Raw genomic sequence first — 10946 nt, 5'->3', positions numbered from 1 at the left:
CAATAGATAGATATATCGATAGATAGATAGATAGATAGGTCTATATCTATATCTATATATATAGCATAGCTCTAGTAGCATAGTGCCTAAGGCACTTGACTGCTAACCAGAAGGTTGGCGGTTCAAACCCACCAACCACTCCTTGGAAGGAAGGTTGGGCAATCTACTTCCGTAGTGATAGTGCCTCAGAAACCCACTCTTAGGGGACAGAGAGGGAAAGGGCAGTTTTCCTGGGCCCACATTATTCTCCAGGCCCAAAGACTGTACCAACTGCAAGATTTGTAGAGCTGTAAATACAATCAAGAAAGGTCCAGTCAGTCACAGAACCTGTGACTTGGGCAGAAACCCAAGGAGGGGTCGCTATGAGTCAGATCCGACTCAATGGCACATACAACAACAACATATATAAATATATATATACGCAGAGGCTATAACCCTTCCAAATGAGTTTTTAAAATCCTAATTATAACTCTACTTTTTAAATAGAAGTTTTTAAAATGATTTTAATTTGGAGAAGAGAAGATGACATGGAAGCAAGATACTGAAACTGAAAAGTAGAGAGATTAAGACTTGGCATACCAACTTCTTTAGGCTTTCATTTCTTCATGTATAAAATGTATCCTTTGAAGAGGAAAGCTGGATCTTTCATTTGCCGGGAGCTGTGATGCTCAGTGTGGGAACACCTGGGTGCTCCAATGAGCTCTACCACTTATTTGCTGGATGTACTTTCAAAAAGAAACATCATTTTCTGCCCAGCCTCCCTGACAAGGTCATTGTAAGGATCAAATATGTATGAAAGTACTCTATGAATTATGAAGTACTGTCTAAATCTAATCTATTAATATTTATCGCTGGATAGCTGATTCTCAAAGGGGGCCTTATACATAGAAGATGAACAATGCATTATTTTTAAGTAATTATTTTCAAATCACAAAGTGAAGGCATGCCCCTTGGAACAAGAGAAACAATTGAAGAAAATAAAAAGACAGAAAGGCAGTAACTTTTCTGTAAATTTCTTTTTTAACTCTCAGAGATAAGCAGTATTAGAAGCCCAGTATGAAACCTTCCACAACTTTTTTTTCACACTTTTGTAGATTATATAAATGTAAAAAGGGATCAGCTTTGGTGTTCCATGTTCCAGTTGTTTTGTCTCATTCCTCTTCCATTTATACGTATTCTTGTTTGTCTGTGTTCTTTTTCTATTTCATCTTCTTAAATTAAAAGCATTATCTATACACTCTAAGTGTGATCCCTACAGATAAAAGTGGAAAGATCTAACTCAGCTTGAAAAATAACCTTATAATGTTTATATGATAGAAATGCCATAATGTATTCAACTATTTCTTTATGGATGGACATTGCTGTTTCCAAGTTTTTTGCCACTGCAAATTATTCTGAATAAACTTCTTTTGATAGCAAGGTTATTATTTTTCTTGGAAAAATTCCTGTAGATGGGTCAAAAATGTATATTTTCAACTAATAAATATAATATCAGAGCATCTACTGAATTCAAATTCACACCAGCCATAAATAAAGAGAGCCATTTTTAAAATTCTTGGTCAATTCTTTGCCACTTAAGAAAATTTGCATTGTTTATCTTTCCCTTGTCTATTTGCAGAAGGTCATAACTATGATAATATCAATCACAGTTTGATCAATATTACTGTATATTTGAAGGGTTGTTTAAGGGTTACTGAGGAGCTCTGGTGGCATAGTGCCTAAGACATTTGACTGCTTACCAGAAGGTTGGCGGTTCAAACACAAGTTCTTCTCTGGAGAAGGATGATGAGACAATATACTTCCAGAAAGATTTGCTGCCTTGGAAACCCAATGCGGGGTGCTATGAGTCAGAATCAACTAGATGGCAGTGGGTTTGGTTTGGTTTTGGTTATAAATCTTAATTATATCATATCTAATATATAAAAGCTTAATTTCAGCGAACAAAATACTCAGAAATGATGGAAATGGTCCATATTTGCACTGTTTATAGTAGCCACTAGTCATATATGGCTACTGAGCCCTGGCAAATAAGAAATTAATTTTTAATTTAATTTAAATCAATATAAATTCAAATCTTTATATTTGGTGTTATGGAATGAACTGAATGTTCCAAAAATATGTGTTGTTTATCCTTACCTATACCAGTAGATGTAATCTCATTTAAGAACCAAGTCTGTTTGTTATATTAATGAGATCATATCAGCATAGCTTTACATATCATGTTTTTGTTGTTGTGTTGTTATGGGCTATAGAGTCAGACTTGATCCATAGCAAAATCTCTTTGGGTTTCTGAGGCAGTATCACTACAGAAGTAGATTGCCCAACCTTTCTTCTGAGGAGTGGTTGGTGGGTTTGACCCACCACACTTCTGGTTAGCAGTCAAGTGATTTGGGCACTATGCTATCCATACACTGACACAAAAAGAACCATGTTAGGCAGGGAAGTAAACAAGTGGAAATGGGAGAAGATAGATAACTGAGTGAAAATCTCCAAGGAACACCGAGAAGCAGCTGAGAGAGTTCTCCCCCACAGTGGACAGAGAGAGGCTTCTCCTAGATTGAGTGGCCTGAATTTAGACTTCTAGTCTTTCAAACCAGAAGCTCTGGTAGCATGTGACTAAAGCACTTGACTGCTAACCAGAAGGCTGGCGGTTCAAACCCACCAGCCACTCCTTGGAAAGAAGTTTGGGCAGTCTACTTCCATAGTGATACTGCCTCACAACCCAAGGAAGGGTCGCTATGAGTCAGGTCCAACTTGACGGCACATAACAACAACAACACAACAAATCTTTCAAACTATGAGAAAATAAATTTCTGTTTATTAAAGCCACTCATTGTGTTGTTTCTGCTATAGCCGCACTAGGAAACTAAGGTATAGGGCTAGTGGCTTCCTTAATGAATAGAGTGGGTCTGAAGTACATTCAAATGTATAGAATTGTTTCTACAAAACAAAACAAAAAAATAAAGGAAGAAAGTGTACTCTTTAAACTTGAGTTTAAAATATAGTAAAGTGACTATTTTGCACTCTTAATGTATAGGAATTAGAGAAGAACTAGTTAGGACGATTCAACCCAATCAGTCGATGCCATCTAATTTGGAATGTCAAGTTAAGTAACTCTTGCAATCAACCTTCACATTTAGATATTCTTCAGTCAAAAATGGTAAATAAGTGATTTTGCTCTACTGCAATCTACCTGGTCACCTAGGAGGTAGTGCCTGCATAATATTGAATAAGTCATGTTACTGTATGTTTTACTATCGTGCATTAAAATATTTTTTTTGCAAGATAAGCAGTCATGTATATTTTGATGTAGTACCTTGCAATAGAATATTCTCTTTTCCTATTTATTAGGAAGAAACATAATATTATCTTTCACGTAAATTCTGGCATACTAGACATTTGTTTACACTTGGTTTTTAATTTAAAAAAGTTATATTGGAAGGAAAGTATTCTGCTACTCTTCCAGAATTTTGAATTTCCAACATCCAGCACTTGAACTGATCTTTTTCTCTCTGATTTGAAATCAGACTGAGTCCCATCTAATCATGAAGTTTCAAACAAACTACCTAGAAGGAGGTTCATTTTTATCTCCTACTTTGTCTTTGTAGAGAAGAAAGTTAACAAAAGTTCTGGTGGTTTCTGGCACAAATGTAGGCTTATTAGAGCCATCCCAGTTTCTGAAGCCTACCGGATTAATATGCAAATACTGATGCCTTGAGTAGTAGAGAATGTAATCCTATTATATTCTCAAATTTTTTGGTTTCCTTGGAAATCCTGATTAGCCTTGGTAATCACCTGGCTTTTTCCTTGGATACTATTAGTATCTGGTGGTTTCATATCCTTTCATGTGAGAAAATATGATTTTGGCTTCAGCTGCTTCCAGATTTCTCTTTTGTCAAAGAAATACCATATTTTTTTCTGAGGTAATCTCTTTTTTCTTCTATCTGAAGTTTGGTATTTTGTAATGAAATATATAGACAAATATTTTTAAAAATCTCCATTACATTAAAAATTGCCATCCACTTGAAAAGGGAATATACATTGAAACTTAATTGTTCCCAGTATTTGATCTATTCTGTCATTTACCTTCCAAACAATTCTATAAAATAAGCATAAATACATTCCGGCTTTAATCTGTTTTACAATAGACAATGTATTTGAACTTTCCAAGTGTGTTCAAATCCACTCAATATTTTTATGGAGAAATGAGGACAGATTATACAGCAAAACCCAGCCAAGATTATTCTTATAAAACATTAAAAAATATGGATTTAGAGGCATTCCTTTCAGAGTTTGGCTATCATTTTCCAAGCTTATGCTCCATTTTCTCACCTGTGAAAAACCAACTAATGATCCTTATTTCTATGCTGTTGTAGCAATTAAACAAACAAGGTGCATTACATACTAATAGTCACTGTATGTCTATCAATATGTGTGGTTCTGAGTAGTTGTTAATAAAAGATACTTTCATTTTTTTTCCCTCTCCTGTTAGTTTCACTCTGATAAGCTATCACAATACAATCTGTCATTTATTCACAAAACCAGTTATATAGTTTGTAAACCCATGTAGTGGGAAAAAATGCTTTTCATGTCAAATTAACCTGAACTTGAGTTGCCGTGACACGAAAACTCTACAATGTAATCATAAATAGTTTACTTAATGTCTGGGCAGCAGAATCCACATTTTTAAAAATGTGTTAGTTTATTTTTCTTTATACTTCAAATGACCCGCAAGTTAGTTGATAAAATGAGATGGTACAGGCATTCATGGTGTCTGGCACCTAATGATATGTGTGCCTTGCATGTTATTTCCAATTTCCCTCTGTGTTTCATGCAAGGTGTTGTGGTGACTAAAATAAGAAAGCTCAAGATTAGTGTATCTTCTAGGAAAAATGGAAGCTACTCTTGGAATAAGAAAAATGTAAAAATGTAAACGTGAATTTTTATAAGTAAAAAGTAACTTCAGTGAAGGGACAAGGATAAATCAAATATTGTGGACTTAAAAGCATTTTTTTTATTTTTTTGCTCAGACTCTATGTTTTTCTCTTTGTTGAGTTTTACAGCAAATCTGAGATAAACAAAAAACCTTCCTGATTACTAAGTATATTGAGACAAACTTTGAAACCTGAGTACAAAGTTAATTTTGCTTTATGATAATAGGCATATTGTCTGTGTTGGGTTCCTGCCATTCATACGATTAAAAAAAAAAAACAACATTATAATTAAAGAAAAAAAATGAAAAGCTCTTTTATAGCCAAATAGTTTACTATTCTTCTAAAATGTGCCTCTTTTTGTCTCTTAGAAAACCGGTAACTGTCAATAACAATGAGTAATCATAAAGCATGATTAGAGTAAGATGCAACAATGTCTTTATACATTGTTATTATTTTTATTATTACTTTAAATACATCTGTCTTGACAGTGCATTTGCTGCAGTTTTTTTTTGCCAAGAGCAAAAACACTTGATCTTTGAAAGAAATAAAAGATCAGAATAACTTTTGTTTTTTCAACTGGAAACCATGATTTTCTATCTCCCTTTGTAAAAGTTTAAGTAAAATTAAAGTGTTTTTGATAGTTTGTAAACTCAAAACACAGACAGCAGCTTTGGTAATATTTCATGATGGCTTACTGAGAATGTCTTAAGACTGATATAAATTCCTATTCAGTATTTATTAAGAGAACTTGAGAATTCAAAATTGGAGGGAAAACGGAAAGAATGAAATTAATAAAGATTTTTAAATCTTTGAGGATAATGTACTATGGCAGATTAAGGATGAGTGCAATATATTGGCATTCCTCCTATCAAAGACTAGGTCTTATTTGCCCTCCTGTCTTTACAAATAGAGCATGGGAAGTGACACTATGCCAGCTTTGGGCCGAAATCTTAACAGGACAGGAAGCTAGCTGCCTTGGAATCTTAAGCTACCATATAAATGGGATGACCCTGCTGGAGAGACCACACGGAGATATTCTGAGGCTAAATAAAGAAAGACATACGTAGTCCTTAAACTGCATGGAAAGGGAAAGGAGACCATCTGAGTCCAGCATTCCAGCCATCCATGGCCAAGGAAACAAGAATCTGGGTGAAATTGTCTTAGACCCTCTAGTTGTGCCCATCCACCTGCTAAATACTATGAAATGACTCTAGTCAGTGCCATGGAGAGCAGAATAACCACCCATCTAAGTCCTGTTCAAATTCCTGACCCACAAAATCTTGAAATATAATAAAGTTTTTGCTTTATGACACTAAGTTTTAGGATAGATAGTCATGCTATGAGTTGCAGTTGACTTGACAGCAGCAAGTATTCATGTAATAAAAGATATCAAAACATGCAGAGGTAAAGGAAGTGGGTTCCTTTCCACTTTCAGTTATATCAATAACTCAGAACCAAACTCACTGCCATTTAGTCAATTCTTACTCATAGTGACTCTCTTTGTGTTTCCAAGGATGCAAATCTTTAGGAAGCAGGTTACCTCACCTTTCTTCCATGGAGTGGCTGATGGTTTTAAACCACCAGTATTTTAGTTAGCAGCCAAATGTTTTAACCAGTACAACACCAGAGCTCCTTTACAGTTATATAGGCAACTGTTTCCTTGGTTTTGTATATATTAACTATTAAAATAGTAATCTCAAATATAGTGTGCATAAACTTGGTTTTTTGAGCAGAAAAAATGGTATTTTTTAATATATGCAAATAACCTTAGCAATAATTATTGATCTTTATTATTTTCTTTTATAGAACTAGCCAGCGATAGAAGTCATAAGAAGACACAAGAAAATAGAAAATGTAGGGAGTCAGCATATGATATTTATAGAAAAGAACTTGGCTGTCTATTGAAAAAATATGACATACACAATTCACTCTGCCACTCATTAACTTGGAGATTTTCATAAAGTTTATACTCTGTGGGTTTTAATCTCTTTATCTATAAAGTAAAGGGATTAGATTGCCCTCCATAAAGTAGCTTCCAACTCTATTTGAAAATCTCCAAGCTTCTCCTATGTCATTAAGTTGCAAATGTTTGAACATGTTACAACAAAGTTGGTACCAAACCTAGGAGGTTTTAGAGCAAATATCTTCCTTCCCACCACTAAGTAGTACAAATTCTTAAAGTTCTTGGTTCACCTAAATATTTCATTTTCCTAAATTAGCTCTTGATAGTTTCCCAGAGAGACCACTTTTATACAAGAAGACGGAATCAATATGCTGCTTGATCCTCAGGTGTCAGATTGTCAGGTAACAGTTGTAACTTGGAGAATTCTTACCCATGTATTATTTATCACAAAGGTTGTATTTTTTATGTCTTGTATGAATGATTCACTATGTATATAATTTGTATTTGTCAGATAATGTTCTATCTTCTCTATAATTGGCATGCTTTGAGGTTTCTTCTGATTGGTTACACTTACAAAATAATTTTAGAGAAAAGTTTGTGTATAACATTAGCTATATACAGTTTCTGGGAGCTCCATTGGCACAGTGGTTGAAGCATTTGGCTGCTAACCAAAAGGTCAGTGGTTCAAAACCATCAGCCACTCTGCAGGAGACAGACTAGTCAGTCCGCTTCTGTTAAGATTTACTGCCTTGGAATCCCTATGGGTCAGTTCTACTCCATCCTTTAGGGTCGCTAAGAGTTGGAATTGACTTGATAACAGTGAGTTCAGTATTTTTGATATAGACCTTTTCTAACTGGACTCCCTCAGCATATAAGTTTAAGGGATATCATTGTTATTTTATGTGGGTTTTCTCTTTAAATTCAGGTGAGTCTAATAGATGGTAGATTCCACAGTAGCATTTTCTGTCTCCTTGTCTTCATTTAAGGTGACACTTTGATCAAAGGTGGCAAAGCATGAAATTATGGTCAACTGTAAAAATGTCACATACTATTTCAAAGTGTTCATGCAGTTGGAGAATTTCCTGATTACCTGGACCCACCATGGGAATTAAAATTCAGTGTGCCTGACATTACAGCATGTTTTAACAAGAGCACAATTATATTCCTACCCTGTTTCAATATAGAGTTGCCTAGTTAGAATTGTTAGACAAGTCCATGGAGGATAGGAACTGTCACTAAGCATCAGCTCACATGGGAGAGTAAAAGAAGTCAATGGTTTCTTCCCTTATGAAAATAGCTAATTGTATTTTCTTCAAAAATATATGCTGCTATGCCTGGAGCAAGCCCCAAGAATGTAAGAAAATCAGTCTATTTTCAAATTACATGGCAAAATCTACTACTTTATATAACAATAGCTGTTAGCTATTTCTTCCTTCTCCATCAAAAAAGGAAAAGTTCCTAGGACATATGTAGCAACTATTGCAATCATAGAAAATAAGACATTTTGCAAATATGTCTGCAAATTACCAGCTGTATTTTTATAAAGAAAGGAAAAATGTCCTTTATGAGTTTCAATTTTATTGAAATATATTGATTGAACACCTATTTCATACCAGGCAATTTGCTAGCTTCTGGGTACAAAATATATATAAACACAGCCCCTGCCATCAAAGGAACTCACAGGCTAACAAGGGAGACAGAAATGAAAACTTAATCCCCTCATCAGAAGAAAATAAAGATGAAACAATAAGTACAAGGAAAATAAGAATGTTTCATAACATAGTTTCAAACTAGGTGCCTGATTCTAATACCAACTGCAGAAATTTTAAATCTTCAAAAAGTAGCTAAGGTTTCTAAAATCTCATTATCCTAAGAAAATGAAACGTGTGCTAATTCACCTATTTTTAATATTCTGATAAATACCATTCTGTTAAATTCAGAAGTCACTTAATTTCACTAAATGTGTTGACAGTGTCAACCCAAAAATAAATAAGTAAAGATACTTTTTTTTGGGGGGGGATGGATTTTAGCTCTAGTTTTACTAATGGTTGGAGTTTCCACCTAAAGAAAAATAAACCATAAACATGATTCTACTATAACGATAAGACATAAGGTAGTGGGAGGACTTAGAAGGAGCAAAAACAGTGGTTTTATTGTGACATCTCAGCAGCTCAGTGTGGAAAAGTAGAGGTGTGAAGAGAGCAGGTCTGAGCTTCTAGTCCACTTTACTGAGAGCAACTCAACATTTATCGGCATTAAGTATTGAATGTTAACAACAGACTTATTTGGAGAAAGGGTTCTACTGGTTAAAATATTTTTTGGGTTTCATTTATTTTTCTCATAAAAATTTCATTACCATTTCCATTTCTGTGGTAACTGTGAGTGGTTTAAGGCTGTAGAAGTTTAACCAAAATCTTTAACATGTTTTGATTTCTTCAAGGTTCCTCTGCTTTTCATCACCATTTTTGATGTTGTTAGGTGCCATCAACTTGCTTCCAACTCATAGTGAACCCCATGTACAACAAAGGGAAACACTGCCTTGTACTCTCCCAGCCTCACAATCCTTGCTATACCTGAGCCCATTGTTGAAGCCATGGTGTCAATCCATCTCATTGAGGGCCTTCCCATTTTTCACTGACCCTCCACTTTACCAAGCATGATATCCTTCTTACTTCCAAGGAGCATTCTGGCTACACTTCTTCCAGGACAATTTTATTAGTTCTTTTGGTAGTCCATGGTACTTTCAGTATTCTTTGCCAACATCACAACTCAAAACATCAACTCTTCTTTGGTGTTTCTTATTCATTGTCCACCTCTCATATGCGTATGAGACTATTGAAAATAACATAGCTTAGGAGCTCTGGTGGCGTAGTGCCTAAAGTGCCTAAAGACTGCTAACCAGAAGGCTGTTGGTTCAAACCCACCAACCACTCCTTGGGAGGAAGATTGGGCAATCTACTTCCATTAGTGATATTACCTCAGAAACCCAAGGAGAGGTCACTATGAGTTGGTTCTGACTTGATGGCAGTGAATAGTAGTAGTAGTAGTTGGGTTAGGTGGATCTTAGTCTTCAGAGAGACCTCTTTGCTTTTCAACACTTGAAAGAGGTCTTTTGCAGTGAATTGGCAAAGTACAATACATCACCTGATGTCTTGACTGCTGCTTCCATTGGTGTTGATTGTGGAACCAAGTAATATGAAATCTTTGACAACTTCAATCTTGTCTCCATTTATCATGATGTTGCTTATTGTTCCAGTTTCTTTATGTTGAGATGTAATCCATACTGCAGACTGTAGTCTTTAATCTTCATCAGTAAGTACTTCAAGTCAACTCACTTTCAACAAGCAAAGTTGTGTCATCTGCATATCACAGGTTGTTAATGAGTCTTCCTCCAATCCTGATGTCATGTTTTTCTTCATATTGTCCAGCTCTTTGGAGTATTTTCTCAGCATGCAGATTGAATAAGCATAGTGAAAGCATACAACCCTGATGTACTCTTCCTGATTTTAAACTATGTAGGTCACAGACTGGAAGAGGTCCATATTTGTACCCATTCCAAAGAAAGGTGATGCCACAGAATGTGGAAATTATCAAACAATATCATTAACGTCTCATGCAACTAAAATCTTACTGAAGATAACTCAAAAATTGTTGTAGCAGTATATCAACAGAGAACTTCCAGAAATGCAAGCTGGATTCAGAAGAGGACGTGCAATGAGGGATATCGTTGCTGATGTCACATGGATCTTGGCTCAAAGCAAAGAATACCAGAAAGACGTTTACTTGTGTTTTATTGACTATGCAAAAGCATTTGATTGTGTCTATCATAACAAATTATGGGTAATGTTGAAAAGAATGGGAATTCCACACTTGACTGTACTCATCAGGAACCTATATATAGAAGAGGAGATTGTTATTCAAACAGAACAAGAGTATATTGCATGGTTTAAAATCAGAAATGGTGTGTGTCAGAGTTGTATCCTTTCACCAGACTTACTCAATCCGTGTTGTGTTGTTGTTGTTAAGTGCCGTCGAGTTGTTTCCGACTCATAGCGACCCAATGCACATCAGAACGAAACACTGCCTGATCCCACACCAGCCCAACAATC

Source organism: Orycteropus afer, unplaced genomic scaffold (genome assembly GCF_000298275.1).
Source record: "Orycteropus afer afer isolate SDZICR_OR568_19922 unplaced genomic scaffold, OryAfe1.0 scaffold00007, whole genome shotgun sequence".
Classification (NCBI taxonomy): Eukaryota; Metazoa; Chordata; class Mammalia; order Tubulidentata; family Orycteropodidae; genus Orycteropus; species Orycteropus afer.
The sequence above is the reverse complement of the archived record's forward strand: the minus strand, read 5'-3'. Positions refer to the sequence as shown.